Below are 19813 nucleotides of genomic sequence, written 5' to 3' on the forward strand. Positions count from 1 at the left end.
ATCAGAATCTTTATTTCGCTGGACGAATGTGTTTTAGCTTCTAAGATCCTTCTGGGACCGATTATTAATTAAAAGACGAACATTGAGGGGTCAATGTAATTAACTACCCCCGCCCATGCGTATAATTGAAAGGATTACGAACATTATTATTATTTATAAAGGCAGAATCGTTAGCACGCCGGAGAAAGTGCTTAACGGTGTTCAGTCCGTCTTTACGTTCTGAGTTCAAATTCCGCCGATGTCGACTGTTCCTTTCAACCTATAAGGGTTAGGGTAATTAAAACGCTAGGGGGTCAACATAATCGACTAGTCCCCTCCCTCAAAATATGTAGGTGTGTTTGTGTGTCTGTGTTTGTCCCCCCACCATCGCTTGACAATCGATGCTGGTGTGTTTACGTCCCCGTAACTTAGTGGTTTCGGCAAAAGAGAATAAGTATTAGGCTTACAAATCTCTCTATCTGCATGCAGCAGCATGTATGTACATGTGTGTGTATACAGATGCATCTTACCATCTGGCAAAAACAAGCTGTAATTCACGGAGGTCAAATAAGAGCAAAACATATCTAGAGTTGTCTACCCCGTTCGATACTTCAATAGCAAAAAAAAATATTATTTTTTGTGGTGGTGGTCATATTTCTGGGTACAGGGTGGGCCAAAAGTCACACACGAAAATATAACATCTTATACTACTATTAATCATCATTATTATTTTGTGTAACATTGAAACACTGTTGGTCGATTATTGTTTTATTTGTTTCAGTCACATGACTGCAGCCATGCTGGAGCACTGCCTCTCAGTCGAACAAATTGACTCTAGGAATTATTTTTTCTAAGCCTAGTACTTATTCTATCTCTTTTGCCAAACTGCTAAGTTACGGGGGACGTAAACACACCATCGGCTATCAAACAATGGTGGCAGGGACAGACAGACACACTCACATGTACATACACACACACATATATATATATATATATATATATATACACACGACGGGCTTCTTTCAGTTTCTGTCAACCAAATCCACTCGCAAGGCTTTGGTTGGCCCGAGGCTTAGTTGACACTTATTTAAAGTGCCACACAGTGGGACTGAACCAGGAACCATGTGGTTGGAAAGCAAGCTTCTTTACCACACAGCCTGCGCCTGATTAGTGCAAAGAGTCCATGCAACATGCAGTGTGCAGGACAAATACCAATGGTTGCCCCCTCCCCTACCTGTGCAAAGATCTCTGCAGGAAATTCTGTTCCTTGTACAACAAACAATAAAAAAATCTGCAAATGGTGAATGTTTCGAACCCTTGTAATCAGGATGTTGACATTTCCTAATTAGTTTTGTGTTGTAATTAACCATAAAGTGCTGTTTTTGAAATATGGGGGAGAGGGGGGTCTCAGTGTGTGACTTTGGGCCCATCCTGTATTTTGACAGATTCAAAGCTAGCAAGGGAAACAGACTTACCTACCCATAAAGCACCTTTTGTCTGACGCTCTGCCGATTCAGAGACATGACAGTAGTAGTAGTAGTAGCAGTACTTGTGGGTGGTGGTCGTCGTCGTCAAAGTAGTTGTAGCAACAGAATTTAGAAAGATATTAGAAATAAGGAGGGAGGGAGGGATGAGGTGACAATCATGAGTTTCCTGCCCTGAAATTATCAGATTTAAAAATGCGACTGAAATATTGTTAATAGTAAAGCTGTGGTGGTGAAAAAACAAACGAAAAAAAAAAAACAGTAACCATGACGACATTACAGACTCCCCCAACACATACATACTGAAGAGGCAGAGAGAGAGAGAGAGAGAGAGAAACGGGGGCAGTTATGATGGCTAAGGAACTAAATGAAGGGACAACAGACCTACCAGACTATCTAATGGGAAAACATTGAGCACACACAAACTCCCTCACTTTGGTGGGGAGAATAAGGAGAGTTTAGCTTAACCTGGGGCCCAATGAGTTTGATAAGAGTAACAAGAAATCATTATTATTATTATTTTATTTCACTCCATTTTAGAAAAACTGAAACACGTCTTTGACAATTCCGGAGCACATTGGACTTGTTTTTCAGTCTGGTTGCGATGGTGCAACAAAACAGAACAGAACAGTTGTGGACATCTCCAACCAAAAGCATCGTGAGAAAAAGCAACATCGCATACAACGGCCGGTCAATTTGTTCGAGAAGTTCATGCAATACGGTGTGCCCAACACATAGCAAAGTGGACCCCTCACCACCGAGATGTCTCTGTCAGAAAGAGGCTTTAAAAAGAAAAAAAGTCCAAAGAAATTCGTGCACACATTGTCACAGGGAGTTGATATTCCTCACACAACAATGCAACGAAGAATAAAAGCTACAGACATTTGCTAATTTGTTTTGCTTTCTAATTAAATATAAATGGGTTGTTTTTGAAATGTGCAATAGAGATATTAGAGTCTTAATCTTGGCACATGACCTTTGGCCCCCCCCCTCAACTTGTATATATTTTTACAGAAAGACGCATGCACACACACATTTTTAAAGATGTCCCGCTCCCCAGCCCCATTATTCCAATACAACTTTGCTAAAACCTTACTGTATGGTGCGGTCAGCTACCATTTATGAAGGAAAAATATTATTACACCAAGCTGATAGTGAGAGAAAAGGACAACACCAGCACTGCCGCCACCACAGCAGAAAAGAAATTTGGCAGATGATGTCTATGTGCACGAGCGTGTCTATAAATGGTTAAGGAGAAGCAGCAAGGGGTCAGAGGTTGTGGTATGATGGGGAGGAAGAGGAGGAATAAGGAAGAAATGAAAACAGGAGGCAAGAATGTTGGAAGGGAGATTAATAAGAATAATAATTATTGTAATTTCAATAACATCATCAATACAAATATAAGCAGGCAGCTAACTCCCCTTCTCCTCTTCTTCTTCTCTCAGTCTGTGTATATATGCATGCGTATATGGACATGTTGTACACACACACGCACATACACATTTATGTAATGTATAATGTTATATATACCAACATCTATGTGGAAAAGCTGCAAAGACAAAGAAAAAAAAAAAAAGAAAAAAAGATTAGACAATAAAACCACAAATCCCGAAAAAGACAAAATAACAATACAAAATAGATAAATTCTATCCTCATTTACCATCCATTTTGTCTGCTGGCATCGGCTGGACATCTTGGGAGCAACTGGGCAAGGCCAGGAGCCACACCATATAAATAAATATATATATATATATATATATATATATATATATATATATAAATAAATAAATAAAAAATATATATATATAAATTAATAAATACATAAATAAATAAATGAATAAATATATAAGTAAATAAATAAATAGTGTTCAGGATGCTTTTTACATTACCACCATGGAACCGGGCAAGGCCAGGAGCCACATTATTCTGGATACAAGGAAATGATCCAGAATTACAAACTGATCATCCACTAATATGTGCAACTCTATATTAAAACTTTCTTGTGTACCCAACCCAGTATTAGCCAATATACATCATTCCCAGTGGTGCATTTATTTCGAGATGCTCTGTGTTGAATAACTCAGTTATCATTCAGCCAGTTTTAGGAACAGAACGTGACTAAGGTATGGTGGAAGATTTTAATTGAGAACTTCTAAAAACAACACAACATTTGTAGTTGGAGCCAGAGCCAGTTTCAGCCGGGTTGGTAACGAAAATTCAATCTTATAATAATTCTGCTTCTTCCTCCGTTACTCAGCCCATTCGTGAGGCTGTCATGTGATTGGCTGAAGTCAGGGAGGCTGCGAGTGAAACGTGGAATTCTTTTTAACTCAGTCTTATTCCTTAGTTATTTCGTCTGACTGTAATGCCTTCTTCATGTGATTGGTTGAAGGGAAAAGTGAAGAACAAGAGAGAAAAAGAGGGGAAGCGTGAGAGAGAAGTCTATAAAATTGTGAATAAAGCATCATCATTTAATTCTGCTTCCCATGGACGGTTTGACTGAGGACTGGCAAGCTAAGAGGCTGCACCATGCTCAAATTGATTTGGCAAGGTTTCTACAGCTGGATGCCCTTCCAAATGCCAACCGCTTTACAGCAGGTGTGTGAAATGGGCTAAAAAGCTTGGTTCATCTGTCACATGGGTCCTCTCGCAACATTTATACTGTCCACTTAGGATACACCGACCTAACCTCTGGCCAGAACCTAACGCCAATTTCCCTGAACTCTTGCGGGGTCACCATGTCTGTCCCAAGCGAAAGCCCGAAAGCAAAAGTCATACGCACTAGTTGTCCTTCTGCTCACATGTCTGTCTTACTTGCAAGGCCCCTTGACCGTTCGTACGTCATCACTTACCTTATACTTCCAGCCTATCCCACCATCTTTGTCATATATTATGTGTAGTAAGAGGCTTGCTTCCCAACCACATGGTTCTGGGTTCAGTCTCACTGCGTGCCACCTTGAGCAAGTGTCTTCTGCTATAGTCTCAAGCCGACCAAAGCCTTGTGAGTGGTTTTGGTGGATGGAAACTGAAAGAAGCCCATCGAATATATATGTGTGTGTGTCTCCTCATGTCTGTGTGTCTGTCTCCCATCACTGCTTGATAACTGGTGTTGGTGTTTATGCTCCTATAACCTAGCAGTTCAGCAAAGCAGACCAAAATCAGTGCTGGATTCGATTCATTCGACTAAAACAGAATTTTTCAAGGCCATCACTTAGGGGCCGGTGTCGGTTTTTTGACATCCCTATAATGTAGTGGTTTTGTAAAAGGAGATTTATAAAAAAAAGAAAGAAACACCTCCTGTGTTCATAATGTCTACATACATACACACTCACACAAACATGTATATGGGCATACACACACAAACATATATGTGCATGTACGTACTCATATGTATACACATATCCACACTCCAAACACTATTATGACAACTTACTGATTGTCCTCCAAGTAAATGCATAAACTACGGTTTAAGCAACATATTACCTGCCTCTGGACGCCCTCTTCCCATGACGGTACCCATACAGGTGATCCCCAGGAGTGCCTCCGGATTTAAACATCCCCTGGTTGCTTGGATGCTTCAGACTACCCCTGAAGGATCGAGGCAAACCTACCACTTACCTATATATATATATACATATATATATATATATATACACATACATACATGTGTGAGCATGTATTGTACACGCCAGTAATCTAAAAATGTATTCCAACAGACAAGGTAACTCTCATGGAAGTAAGCAACCGAAATATAATGCTTTCAAAAACTAAACCTTTTCCAGGTGTCTTTGGACAAACTTAATCTTCTTGAGACGAAGAGACTCTTAAGGAATGAAGAGACTCTTAAGGAACTGAGAGAGATGAACACGAATTTGAGACTTTTGATTAGCAACACTGATGAACTCACTCGCTCCACACAAGAGGAAAAGAAGAGAAAGAACAATCCCTGCAACAGCTCAATCAACATTTGTCCAAATTATGCACCACTCTTCATTCTTTACCACATAATAATTGCTTAAATGAAAATCCACCTAAAGATGATACACAAGATAGAAGCCCATCCCCCTCCACTATCAATTAAAAACCGCATTATACACATATAGAATGAAAAACTTAAAGCCAGAAAGGTTACTTTCTGGAACATCATCAAAAACAAGCACAAGGCAGAAATTTATGAACACTGGTTAAATTCTGCCTCATAAACTCCAAATTAAACGTATTCCAAACGAACAGGACCAACAAAGACAATTATGGGAGAAACTAACACTTGGAAAACATGAAGACAGAAATAGAACTGCTTAAGCTTAGAGCGCTGAGCAATGAAGAAAAATTGAAGAACATAGATGAGGAAATCTACAACGAATTAAAGAAACATTGAGATGGTCAACGCTTGGAAAGTGTCTTTAAACTGTGGCAAACAACTTGTGAAGCTGAAGAAACAAACTCGCTACAAGGCTGGCAAAGACAAAGCAATTTGTTTATTAACTACGAAACACAGTTCATCGTAGAATAGGCATCGGATAAGCCCTTGCTGAAGGAAAATAAAGCAAAAACATACACAGAAATGAATGAACCCAGGCTTATCGAACACAAACCAGGGACGGACAAGGGGAGGCAACTCCACCGACCTTACATACCCAAATAACTTAGAAACAACAATCAGGAATTCAGCCGACAACAGAGAATCTGGACGGAATCTTCTTGGCATCCTACAAAGAAATCAAAGGTTCCATGGAAACGTCGAGACGAAGCAAAACTTTTGCGAACCAATCCACCCCCCATCATCTCACAATAAATGGAAGAATTTACCTTCAAGACTTGGTTACTTCGATCAGAGAGGGTGGGTCGATTCTGGATTGTCGAATGCTTTTCATAAACTTCGTTTAAATATATCTTGCTAGACATCAATCCGTCCCTTGTCACACTCAATCAGTAAAGCTAGCTGCGTGTCTTTAGCCGCAGGTATACGTACGAAATGTATGGGGTTTTTTTTCTCATGTTCCTTTCTTTCTTTTACTTGTTTCATTCATTAGACTGCGGCCATGCTGGAGCAGCGCCTTAAAGTTTTTTTTATATAATATATACTAGCCTCCCTCTTTCACACGATGCTACACACAGCATATATGTTTGTATATATATATATATACACCAGCTGCCTTAACTCGTACAAGTCAGTGGATCAGTGGGTATAAGCAGGTGTGTGAAATGGGCTAAAAAGCTTGGTTCATCTGTCACATGGGTCCTCTCGCAACATTTATACTGTCCACTTAGGATACACCGACCTAACCTCTGGCCAGAACCTAACGCCAATTTCCCTGAACTCTTGCGGGGTCACCATGTCTGTCCCAAGCGAAAGCCCGAAAGCAAAAGTCATACGCACTAGTTGTCCTTCTGCTCACATGTCTGTCTTACTTGCAAGGCCCCTTGACCGTTCATACGTCATCACTTACCTTATACTTCCAGCCTATCCCACCATCTTTGTCATATATTATGTGTAGTAAGAGGCTTGCTTCCCAACCACATGGTTCTGGGTTCAGTCTCACTGCGTGCCACCTTGAGCAAGTGTCTTCTGCTATAGTCTCAAGCCGACCAAAGCCTTGTGAGTGGTTTTGGTGGATGGAAACTAAAAGAAGCCCATCGAATATATGTGTGTGTGTGTCTCCTCATGTCTGTGTGTCTGTCTCCCATCACTGCTTGATAACTGGTGTTGGTGTTTATGTTCCTATAACCTAGCAGTTCAGCAAAGCAGACCAAAATAAGTGCTGGATTCGATTCATTCGACGAAAACAGAATTTTTCAAGGCCATCACTTAGGGGCCGGTGTCGGTTTTTTGACATCCCTATAATGTAGTGGTTTTGTAAAAGGAGATTTATAAAAAAAAGAAAGAAACACCTCCTGTGTTCATAATGTCTACATACATACACACTCACACAAACATGTATATGGGCATACACACACAAACATATATGTGCATGTACGTACTCATATGTATACACATATCCACACTCCAAACACTATTATGACAACTTACTGATTGTCCTCCAAGTAAATGCATAAACTACAGTTTAAGCAACATATTACCTGCCTCTGGACGCCCTCTTCCCATGACGGTATCCATACAGGTGATCTCCAGGAGTGCCTCCGGATTTAAACATCCCCTGGTTGCTTGGATGCTTCAGACTACCCCTGAAGGATCGAGGCAAACCTACCACTTACCTATATATATATATACATATATATATATATATATATATACACATACATACATGTGTGAGCATGTATTGTACACGCCAGTAATCTAAAAATGTATTCCAACAGACAAGGTAACTCTCATGGAAGTAAGCAACCGAAATATAATGCTTTCAAAAACTAAACCTTTTCCAGGTGTCTTTGGACAAACTTAATCTTCTTGAGACGAAGAGACTCTTAAGGAATGAAGAGACTCTTAAGGAACTGAGAGAGATGAACACGAATTTGAGACTTTTGATTAGCAACACTGATGAACTCACTCGCTCCACACAAGAGGAAAAGAAGAGAAAGAACAATCCCTGCAACAGCTCAATCAACATTTGTCCAAATTATGCACCACTCTTCATTCTTTACCACATAATAATTGCTTAAATGAAAATCCACCTAAAGATGATACACAAGATAGAAGCCCATCCCCCTCCACTATCAATTAAAAACCGCATTATACACATATAGAATGAAAAACTTAAAGCCAGAAAGGTTACTTTCTGGAACATCATCAAAAACAAGCACAAGGCAGAAATTTATGAACACTGGTTAAATTCTGCCTCATAAACTCCAAATTAAACGTATTCCAAACGAACAGGACCAACAAAGACAATTATGGGAGAAACTAACACTTGGAAAACATGAAGACAGAAATAGAACTGCTTAAGCTTAGAGCGCTGAGCAATGAAGAAAAATTGAAGAACATAGATGAGGAAATCTACAACGAATTAAAGAAACATTGAGATGGTCAACGCTTGGAAAGTGTCTTTAAACTGTGGCAAACAACTTGTGAAGCTGAAGAAACAAACTCGCTACAAGGCTGGCAAAGACAAAGCAATTTGTTTATTAACTACGAAACACAGTTCATCGTAGAATAGGCATCGGATAAGCCCTTGCTGAAGGAAAATAAAGCAAAAACATACACAGAAATGAACCCAGGCTTATCGAACACAAACCAGAGACGGACAAGGGGAGGCAACTCCACCGACCTTACATCCCCAAATAACTTAGAAACAACAATCAGGAATTCAGCCGACAACAGAGAATCTGGACGGAATCTTCTTGGCATCCTACAAAGAAATCAAAGGTTCCATGGAAACGTCGAGACGAAGCAAAACTTTTGCGAACCAATCCACCCCCCATCATCTCACAATAAATGGAAGAATTTACCTTCAAGACTTGGTTACTTCGATCAGAGAGGGTGGGTCGATTCTGGATTGTCGAATGCTTTTCATAAACTTCGTTTAAATATATCTTGCTAGACATCAATCCGTCCCTTGTCACACTCAATCAGTAAAGCTAGCTGCGTGTCTTTAGCCGCAGGTATACGTACGAAATGTATGGGGTTTTTTTTCTCATGTTCCTTTCTTTCTTTTACTTGTTTCATTCATTAGACTGCGGCCATGCTGGAGCAGCGCCTTAAAGTTTTTTTTATATAATATATACTAGCCTCCCTCTTTCACACGATGCTACACACAGCATATATGTTTGTATATATATATATATACACCAGCTGCCTTAACTCGTACAAGTCAGTGGATCAGTGGGTATAAGCAGGTGTGTGAAATGGGCTAAAAAGCTTGGTTCATCTGTCACATGGGTCCTCTCGCAACATTTATACTGTCCACTTAGGATACACCGACCTAACCTCTGGCCAGAACCTAACGCCAATTTCCCTGAACTCTTGCGGGGTCACCATGTCTGTCCCAAGCGAAAGCCCGAAAGCAAAAGTCATACGCACTAGTTGTCCTTCTGCTCACATGTCTGTCTTACTTGCAAGGCCCCTTGACCGTTCATACGTCATCACTTACCTTATACTTCCAGCCTATCCCACCATCTTTGTCATATATTATGTGTAGTAAGAGGCTTGCTTCCCAACCACATGGTTCTGGGTTCAGTCTCACTGCGTGCCACCTTGAGCAAGTGTCTTCTGCTATAGTCTCAAGCCGACCAAAGCCTTGTGAGTGGTTTTGGTGGATGGAAACTAAAAGAAGCCCATCGAATATATGTGTGTGTGTGTCTCCTCATGTCTGTGTGTCTGTCTCCCATCACTGCTTGATAACTGGTGTTGGTATTTATGCTCCTATAACCTAGCAGTTCAGCAAAGCAGACCAAAATAAGTGCTGGATTCGATTCATTCGACTAAAACAGAATTTTTCAAGGCCATCACTTAGGGGCCGGTGTCGGTTTTTTGACATCCCTATAATGTAGTGGTTTTGTAAAAGGAGATTTATAAAAAAAAGAAAGAAACACCTCCTGTGTTCATAATGTCTACATACATACACACTCACACAAACATGTATATGGGCATACACACACAAACATATATGTGCATGTACGTACTCATATGTATACACATATCCACACTCCAAACACTATTATGACAACTTACTGATTGTCCTCCAAGTAAATGCATAAACTACAGTTTAAGCAACATATTACCTGCCTCTGGACGCCCTCTTCCCATGACGGTATCCATACAGGTGATCTCCAGGAGTGCCTCCGGATTTAAACATCCCCTGGTTGCTTGGATGCTTCAGACTACCCCTGAAGGATCGAGGCAAACCTACCACTTACCTATATATATATATACATATATATATATATATATACACATACATACATGTGTGAGCATGTATTGTACACGCCAGTAATCTAAAAATGTATTCCAACAGACAAGGTAACTCTCATGGAAGTAAGCAACCGAAATATAATGCTTTCAAAAACTAAACCTTTTCCAGGTGTCTTTGGACAAACTTAATCTTCTTGAGACGAAGAGACTCTTAAGGAATGAAGAGACTCTTAAGGAACTGAGAGAGATGAACACGAATTTGAGACTTTTGATTAGCAACACTGATGAACTCACTCGCTCCACACAAGAGGAAAAGAAGAGAAAGAACAATCCCTGCAACAGCTCAATCAACATTTGTCCAAATTATGCACCACTCTTCATTCTTTACCACATAATAATTGCTTAAATGAAAATCCACCTAAAGATGATACACAAGATAGAAGCCCATCCCCCTCCACTATCAATTAAAAACCGCATTATACACATATAGAATGAAAAACTTAAAGCCAGAAAGGTTACTTTCTGGAACATCATCAAAAACAAGCACAAGGCAGAAATTTATGAACACTGGTTAAATTCTGCCTCATAAACTCCAAATTAAACGTATTCCAAACGAACAGGACCAACAAAGACAATTATGGGAGAAACTAACACTTGGAAAACATGAAGACAGAAATAGAACTGCTTAAGCTTAGAGCGCTGAGCAATGAAGAAAAATTGAAGAACATAGATGAGGAAATCTACAACGAATTAAAGAAACATTGAGATGGTCAACGCTTGGAAAGTGTCTTTAAACTGTGGCAAACAACTTGTGAAGCTGAAGAAACAAACTCGCTACAAGGCTGGCAAAGTCAAAGCAATTTGTTTATTAACTACGAAACACAGTTCATCGTAGAATAGGCATCGGATAAGCCCTTGCTGAAGGAAAATAAAGCAAAAACATACACAGAAATGAACCCAGGCTTATCGAACACAAACCAGAGACGGACAAGGGGAGGCAACTCCACCGACCTTACATCCCCAAATAACTTAGAAACAACAATCAGGAATTCAGCCGACAACAGAGAATCTGGACGGAATCTTCTTGGCATCCTACAAAGAAATCAAAGGTTCCATGGAAACGTCGAGACGAAGCAAAACTTTTGCGAACCAATCCACCCCCCATCATCTCACAATAAATGGAAGAATTTACCTTCAAGACTTGGTTACTTCGATCAGAGAGGGTGGGTCGATTCTGGATTGTCGAATGCTTTTCATAAACTTCGTTTAAATATATCTTGCTAGACATCAATCCGTCCCTTGTCACACTCAATCAGTAAAGCTAGCTGCGTGTCTTTAGCCGCAGGTATACGTACGAAATGTATGGGGTTTTTTTTCTCATGTTCCTTTCTTTCTTTTACTTGTTTCATTCATTAGACTGCGGCCATGCTGGAGCAGCGCCTTAAAGTTTTTTTTATATAATATATACTAGCCTCCCTCTTTCACACGATGCTACACACAGCATATATGTTTGTATATATATATATATACACCAGCTGCCTTAACTCGTACAAGTCAGTGGATCAGTGGGTATAAGCAGGTGTGTGAAATGGGCTAAAAAGCTTGGTTCATCTGTCACATGGGTCCTCTCGCAACATTTATACTGTCCACTTAGGATACACCGACCTAACCTCTGGCCAGAACCTAACGCCAATTTCCCTGAACTCTTGCGGGGTCACCATGTCTGTCCCAAGCGAAAGCCCGAAAGCAAAAGTCATACGCACTAGTTGTCCTTCTGCTCACATGTCTGTCTTACTTGCAAGGCCCCTTGACCGTTCATACGTCATCACTTACCTTATACTTCCAGCCTATCCCACCATCTTTGTCATATATTATGTGTAGTAAGAGGCTTGCTTCCCAACCACATGGTTCTGGGTTCAGTCTCACTGCGTGCCACCTTGAGCAAGTGTCTTCTGCTATAGTCTCAAGCCGACCAAAGCCTTGTGAGTGGTTTTGGTGGATGGAAACTAAAAGAAGCCCATCGAATATATGTGTGTGTGTGTCTCCTCATGTCTGTGTGTCTGTCTCCCATCACTGCTTGATAACTGGTGTTGGTGTTTATGCTCCTATAACCTAGCAGTTCAGCAAAGCAGACCAAAATAAGTGCTGGATTCGATTCATTCGACGAAAACAGAATTTTTCAAGGCCATCACTTAGGGGCCGGTGTCGGTTTTTTGACATCCCTATAATGTAGTGGTTTTGTAAAAGGAGATTTATAAAAAAAAGAAAGAAACACCTCCTGTGTTCATAATGTCTACATACATACACACTCACACAAACATGTATATGGGCATACACACACAAACATATATGTGCATGTACGTACTCATATGTATACACATATCCACACTCCAAACACTATTATGACAACTTACTGATTGTCCTCCAAGTAAATGCATAAACTACAGTTTAAGCAACATATTACCTGCCTCTGGACGCCCTCTTCCCATGACGGTATCCATACAGGTGATCTCCAGGAGTGCCTCCGGATTTAAACATCCCCTGGTTGCTTGGATGCTTCAGACTACCCCTGAAGGATCGAGGCAAACCTACCACTTACATATATATATATATACATATATATATATATATATATACATATACATACATGTGTGAGCATGTACACGCCAGTAATCTAAAAATGTATTCCAACAGACAAGGTAACTCTCATGGAAGTAAGCAACCGAAATATAATGCTTTCAAAAACTAAACCTTTTCCAGGTGTCTTTGGACAAACTTAATCTTCTTGAGACGAAGAGACTCTTAAGGAATGAAGAGACTCTTAAGGAACTGAGAGAGATGAACACGAATTTGAGACTTTTGATTAGCAACACTGATGAACTCACTCGCTCCACACAAGAGGAAAAGAAGAGAAAGAACAATCCCTGCAACAGCTCAATCAACATTTGTCCAAATTATGCACCACTCTTCATTCTTTACCACATAATAATTGCTTAAATGAAAATCCACCTAAAGATGATACACAAGATAGAAGCCCATCCCCCTCCACTATCAATTAAAAACCGCATTATACACATATAGAATGAAAAACTTAAAGCCAGAAAGGTTACTTTCTGGAACATCATCAAAAACAAGCACAAGGCAGAAATTTATGAACACTGGTTAAATTCTGCCTCATAAACTCCAAATTAAACGTATTCCAAACGAACAGGACCAACAAAGACAATTATGGGAGAAACTAACACTTGGAAAACATGAAGACAGAAATAGAACTGCTTAAGCTTAGAGCGCTGAGCAATGAAGAAAAATTGAAGAACATAGATGAGGAAATCTACAACGAATTAAAGAAACATTGAGATGGTCAACGCTTGGAAAGTGTCTTTAAACTGTGGCAAACAACTTGTGAAGCTGAAGAAACAAACTCGCTACAAGGCTGGCAAAGACAAAGCAATTTGTTTATTAACTACGAAACACAGTTCATCGTAGAAAAGGCATCGGATAAGCCCTTGCTGAAGGAAGATAAAGCAAAAACATACACAGAAATGAACCCAAGCTTATCGAACACAAACCAGAGACGGACAAGGGGAGGCAACTCCACCGACCTTACATCCCCAAATAACTTAGAAACAACAATCAGGAATTCAGCCGACAACAGAGAATCTGGACGGAATCTTCTTGGCATCCTACAAAGAAATCAAAGGTTCCATGGAAACGTCGAGACGAAGCAAAACTTTTGCGAACCAATCCACCCCCCATCATCTCACAATAAATGGAAGAATTTACCTTCAAGACTTGGTTACTTCGATCAGAGAGGGTGGGTCGATTCTGGATTGTCGAATGCTTTTCATAGACTTCGTTTAAATATATCTTGCTAGACATCAATCCGTCCCTTGTCACACTCAATCAATAAAGCTAGCTGCGTGTCTTTAGCCGCAGGTATACGTACGAAATGTATGGGGTTTTTTTTCTCATGTTCCTTTCTTTCTTTTACTTGTTTCATTCATTAGACTGCGGCCATGCTGGAGCAGCGCCTTAAAGTTTTTTTTATATAATATATACTAGCCTCCCTCTTTCACACGATGCTACACACAGCATATATGTTTGTATATATATATATATACACCAGCTGCCTTAACTCGTACAAGTCAGTGGATCAGTGGGTATAAGCAGGTGTGTGAAATGGGCTAAAAAGCTTGGTTCATCTGTCACATGGGTCCTCTCGCAACATTTATACTGTCCACTTAGGATACACCGACCTAACCTCTGGCCAGAACCTAACGCCAATTTCCCTGAACTCTTGCGGGGTCACCATGTCTGTCCCAAGCGAAAGCCCGAAAGCAAAAGTCATACGCACTAGTTGTCCTTCTGCTCACATGTCTGTCTTACTTGCAAGGCCCCTTGACCGTTCATACGTCATCACTTACCTTATACTTCCAGCCTATCCCACCATCTTTGTCATATATTATGTGTAGTAAGAGGCTTGCTTCCCAACCACATGGTTCTGGGTTCAGTCTCACTGCGTGCCACCTTGAGCAAGTGTCTTCTGCTATAGTCTCAAGCCGACCAAAGCCTTGTGAGTGGTTTTGGTGGATGGAAACTAAAAGAAGCCCATCGAATATATGTGTGTGTGTGTCTCCTCATGTCTGTGTGTCTGTCTCCCATCACTGCTTGATAACTGGTGTTGGTGTTTATGCTCCTATAACCTAGCAGTTCAGCAAAGCAGACCAAAATAAGTGCTGGATTCGATTCATTCGACTAAAACAGAATTTTTCAAGGCCATCACTTAGGGGCCGGTGTCGGTTTTTTGACATCCCTATAATGTAGTGGTTTTGTAAAAGGAGATTTATAAAAAAAAGAAAGAAACACCTCCTGTGTTCATAATGTCTACATACATACACACTCACACAAACATGTATATGGGCATACACACACAAACATATATGTGCATGTACGTACTCATATGTATACACATATCCACACTCCAAACACTATTATGACAACTTACTGATTGTCCTCCAAGTAAATGCATAAACTACAGTTTAAGCAACATATTACCTGCCTCTGGACGCCCTCTTCCCATGACGGTATCCATACAGGTGATCTCCAGGAGTGCCTCCGGATTTAAACATCCCCTGGTTGCTTGGATGCTTCAGACTACCCCTGAAGGATCGAGGCAAACCTACCACTTACCTATATATATATATACATATATATATATATATATATACATATACATACATGTGTGAGCATGTATTGTACACGCCAGTAATCTAAAAATGTATTCCAACAGACAAGGTAACTCTCATGGAAGTAAGCAACCGAAATATAATGCTTTCAAAAACTAAACCTTTTCCAGGTGTCTTTGGACAAACTTAATCTTCTTGAGACGAAGAGACTCTTAAGGAATGAAGAGACTCTTAAGGAACTGAGAGAGATGAACACGAATTTGAGACTTTTGATTAGCAACACTGATGAACTCACTCGCTCCACACAAAAGGAAAAGAAGAGAAAGAACAATCCCTGCAACAGCTCAATCAACATTTGTCCAAATTATGCACCACTCTTCATTCTTTACCACATAATAATTGCTTAAATGAAAATCCACCTAAAGATGATACACAAGATAGAAGCCCATCCCCCTCCACTATCAATTAAAAACCGCATTATACACATATAGAATGAAAAACTTAAAGCCAGAAAGGTTACTTTCTGGAACATCATCAAAAACAAGCACAAGGCAGAAATTTATGAACACTGGTTAAATTCTGCCTCATAAACTCCAAATTAAACGTATTCCAAACGAACAGGACCAACAAAGACAATTATGGGAGAAACTAACACTTGGAAAACATGAAGACAGAAATAGAACTGCTTAAGCTTAGAGCGCTGAGCAATGAAGAAAAATTGAAGAACATAGATGAGGAAATCTACAACGAATTAAAGAAACATTGAGATGGTCAACGCTTGGAAAGTGTCTTTAAACTGTGGCAAACAACTTGTGAAGCTGAAGAAACAAACTCGCTACAAGGCTGGCAAAGACAAAGCAATTTGTTTATTAACTACGAAACACAGTTCATCGTAGAATAGGCATCGGATAAGCCCTTGCTGAAGGAAATAAAGCAAAAACATACACAGAAATGAACCCAGGCTTATCGAACACAAACCAGAGACGGACAAGGGGAGGCAACTCCACCGACCTTACATCCCCAAATAACTTAGAAACAACAATCAGGAATTCAGCCGACAACAGAGAATCTGGACGGAATCTTCTTGGCATCCTACAAAGAAATCAAAGGTTCCATGGAAACGTCGAGACGAAGCAAAACTTTTGCGAACCAATCCACCCCCCATCATCTCACAATAAATGGAAGAATTTACCTTCGAGACTTGGTTACTTCGATCAGAGAGGGTGGGTCGATTCTGGATTGTCGAATGCTTTTCATAGACTTCGTTTAAATATATCTTGCTAGACATCAATCCGTCCCTTGTCACACTCAATCAGTAAAGCTAGCTGCGTGTCTTTAGCCGCAGGTATACGTACGAAATGTATGGGGTTTTTTTTCTCATGTTCCTTTCTTTCTTTTACTTGTTTCATTCATTAGACTGCGGCCATGCTGGAGCAGCGCCTTAAAGTTTTTTTTATATAATATATACTAGCCTCCCTCTTTCACACGATGCTACACACAGCATATATGTTTGTATATATATATATATACACCAGCTGCCTTAACTCGTACAAGTCAGTGGATCAGTGGGTATAAGCAGGTGTGTGAAATGGGCTAAAAAGCTTGGTTCATCTGTCACATGGGTCCTCTCGCAACATTTATACTGTCCACTTAGGATACACCGACCTAACCTCTGGCCAGAACCTAACGCCAATTTCCCTGAACTCTTGCGGGGTCACCATGTCTGTCCCAAGCGAAAGCCCGAAAGCAAAAGTCATACGCACTAGTTGTCCTTCTGCTCACATGTCTGTCTTACTTGCAAGGCCCCTTGACCGTTCATACGTCATCACTTACCTTATACTTCCAGCCTATCCCACCATCTTTGTCATATATTATGTGTAGTAAGAGGCTTGCTTCCCAACCACATGGTTCTGGGTTCAGTCTCACTGCGTGCCACCTTGAGCAAGTGTCTTCTGCTATAGTCTCAAGCCGACCAAAGCCTTGTGAGTGGTTTTGGTGGATGGAAACTAAAAGAAGCCCATCGAATATATGTGTGTGTGTGTCTCCTCATGTCTGTGTGTCTGTCTCCCATCACTGCTTGATAACTGGTGTTGGTATTTATGCTCCTATAACCTAGCAGTTCAGCAAAGCAGACCAAAATAAGTGCTGGATTCGATTCATTCGACTAAAACAGAATTTTTCAAGGCCATCACTTAGGGGCCGGTGTCGGTTTTTTGACATCCCTATAATGTAGTGGTTTTGTAAAAGGAGATTTATAAAAAAAAGAAAGAAACACCTCCTGTGTTCATAATGTCTACATACATACACACTCACACAAACATGTATATGGGCATACACACACAAACATATATGTGCATGTACGTACTCATATGTATACACATATCCACACTCCAAACACTATTATGACAACTTACTGATTGTCCTCCAAGTAAATGCATAAACTACAGTTTAAGCAACATATTACCTGCCTCTGGACGCCCTCTTCCCATGACGGTATCCATACAGGTGATCTCCAGGAGTGCCTCCGGATTTAAACATCCCCTGGTTGCTTGGATGCTTCAGACTACCCCTGAAGGATCGAGGCAAACCTACCACTTACCTATATATATATATACATATATATATATATATATACACATACATACATGTGTGAGCATGTATTGTACACGCCAGTAATCTAAAAATGTATTCCAACAGACAAGGTAACTCTCATGGAAGTAAGCAACCGAAATATAATGCTTTCAAAAACTAAACCTTTTCCAGGTGTCTTTGGACAAACTTAATCTTCTTGAGACGAAGAGACTCTTAAGGAATGAAGAGACTCTTAAGGAACTGAGAGAGATGAACACGAATTTGAGACTTTTGATTAGCAACACTGATGAACTCACTCGCTCCACACAAGAGGAAAAGAAGAGAAAGAACAATCCCTGCAACAGCTCAATCAACATTTGTCCAAATTATGCACCACTCTTCATTCTTTACCACATAATAATTGCTTAAATGAAAATCCACCTAAAGATGATACACAAGATAGAAGCCCATCCCCCTCCACTATCAATTAAAAACCGCATTATACACATATAGAATGAAAAACTTAAAGCCAGAAAGGTTACTTTCTGGAACATCATCAAAAACAAGCACAAGGCAGAAATTTATGAACACTGGTTAAATTCTGCCTCATAAACTCCAAATTAAACGTATTCCAAACGAACAGGACCAACAAAGACAATTATGGGAGAAACTAACACTTGGAAAACATGAAGACAGAAATAGAACTGCTTAAGCTTAGAGCGCTGAGCAATGAAGAAAAATTGAAGAACATAGATGAGGAAATCTACAACGAATTAAAGAAACATTGAGATGGTCAACGCTTGGAAAGTGTCTTTAAACTGTGGCAAACAACTTGTGAAGCTGAAGAAACAAACTCGCTACAAGGCTGGCAAAGTCAAAGCAATTTGTTTATTAACTACGAAACACAGTTCATCGTAGAATAGGCATCGGATAAGCCCTTGCTGAAGGAAAATAAAGCAAAAACATACACAGAAATGAACCCAGGCTTATCGAACACAAACCAGAGACGGACAAGGGGAGGCAACTCCACCGACCTTACATCCCCAAATAACTTAGAAACAACAATCAGGAATTCAGCCGACAACAGAGAATCTGGACGGAATCTTCTTGGCATCCTACAAAGAAATCAAAGGTTCCATGGAAACGTCGAGACGAAGCAAAACTTTTGCGAACCAATCCACCCCCCATCATCTCACAATAAATGGAAGAATTTACCTTCAAGACTTGGTTACTTCGATCAGAGAGGGTGGGTCGATTCTGGATTGTCGAATGCTTTTCATAAACTTCGTTTAAATATATCTTGCTAGACATCAATCCGTCCCTTGTCACACTCAATCAGTAAAGCTAGCTGCGTGTCTTTAGCCGCAGGTATACGTACGAAATGTATGGGGTTTTTTTTCTCATGTTCCTTTCTTTCTTTTACTTGTTTCATTCATTAGACTGCGGCCATGCTGGAGCAGCGCCTTAAAGTTTTTTTTATATAATATATACTAGCCTCCCTCTTTCACACGATGCTACACACAGCATATATGTTTGTATATATATATATATACACCAGCTGCCTTAACTCGTACAAGTCAGTGGATCAGTGGGTATAAGCAGGTGTGTGAAATGGGCTAAAAAGCTTGGTTCATCTGTCACATGGGTCCTCTCGCAACATTTATACTGTCCACTTAGGATACACCGACCTAACCTCTGGCCAGAACCTAACGCCAATTTCCCTGAACTCTTGCGGGGTCACCATGTCTGTCCCAAGCGAAAGCCCGAAAGCAAAAGTCATACGC

General features: G+C 40.2%; 1 long non-coding RNA gene across 18 annotated transcripts in view; it reads right to left on the bottom strand.

Annotated features, from left to right (window-relative positions):
- Positions 1-16769, bottom strand: part of LOC149129133 (uncharacterized) — a 34850-nt gene extending 18081 nt beyond the window's left edge. For 6 of the 18 annotated variants that reach the window (XR_016240429.1, XR_016240426.1, XR_016240422.1 and 3 more), the window contains exon 1: positions 510-2986. This is a non-coding gene — a long non-coding RNA (uncharacterized LOC149129133). Of the gene's footprint in view, positions 1-509; positions 3013-6272; positions 6410-16650 lie in introns of those variants that run through there. The other 12 variants (XR_016240423.1, XR_016240420.1, XR_016240418.1 and 9 more) reach the window with 8 other exon arrangements.
- Positions 16770-19813: the final 3044 nt, after the last annotated feature.

Source organism: Octopus bimaculoides, unplaced genomic scaffold, assembly GCF_046866305.1.
Source record: "Octopus bimaculoides isolate indiv1 unplaced genomic scaffold, ASM4686630v1 contig145, whole genome shotgun sequence".
Classification (NCBI taxonomy): Eukaryota; Metazoa; Mollusca; class Cephalopoda; order Octopoda; family Octopodidae; genus Octopus; species Octopus bimaculoides.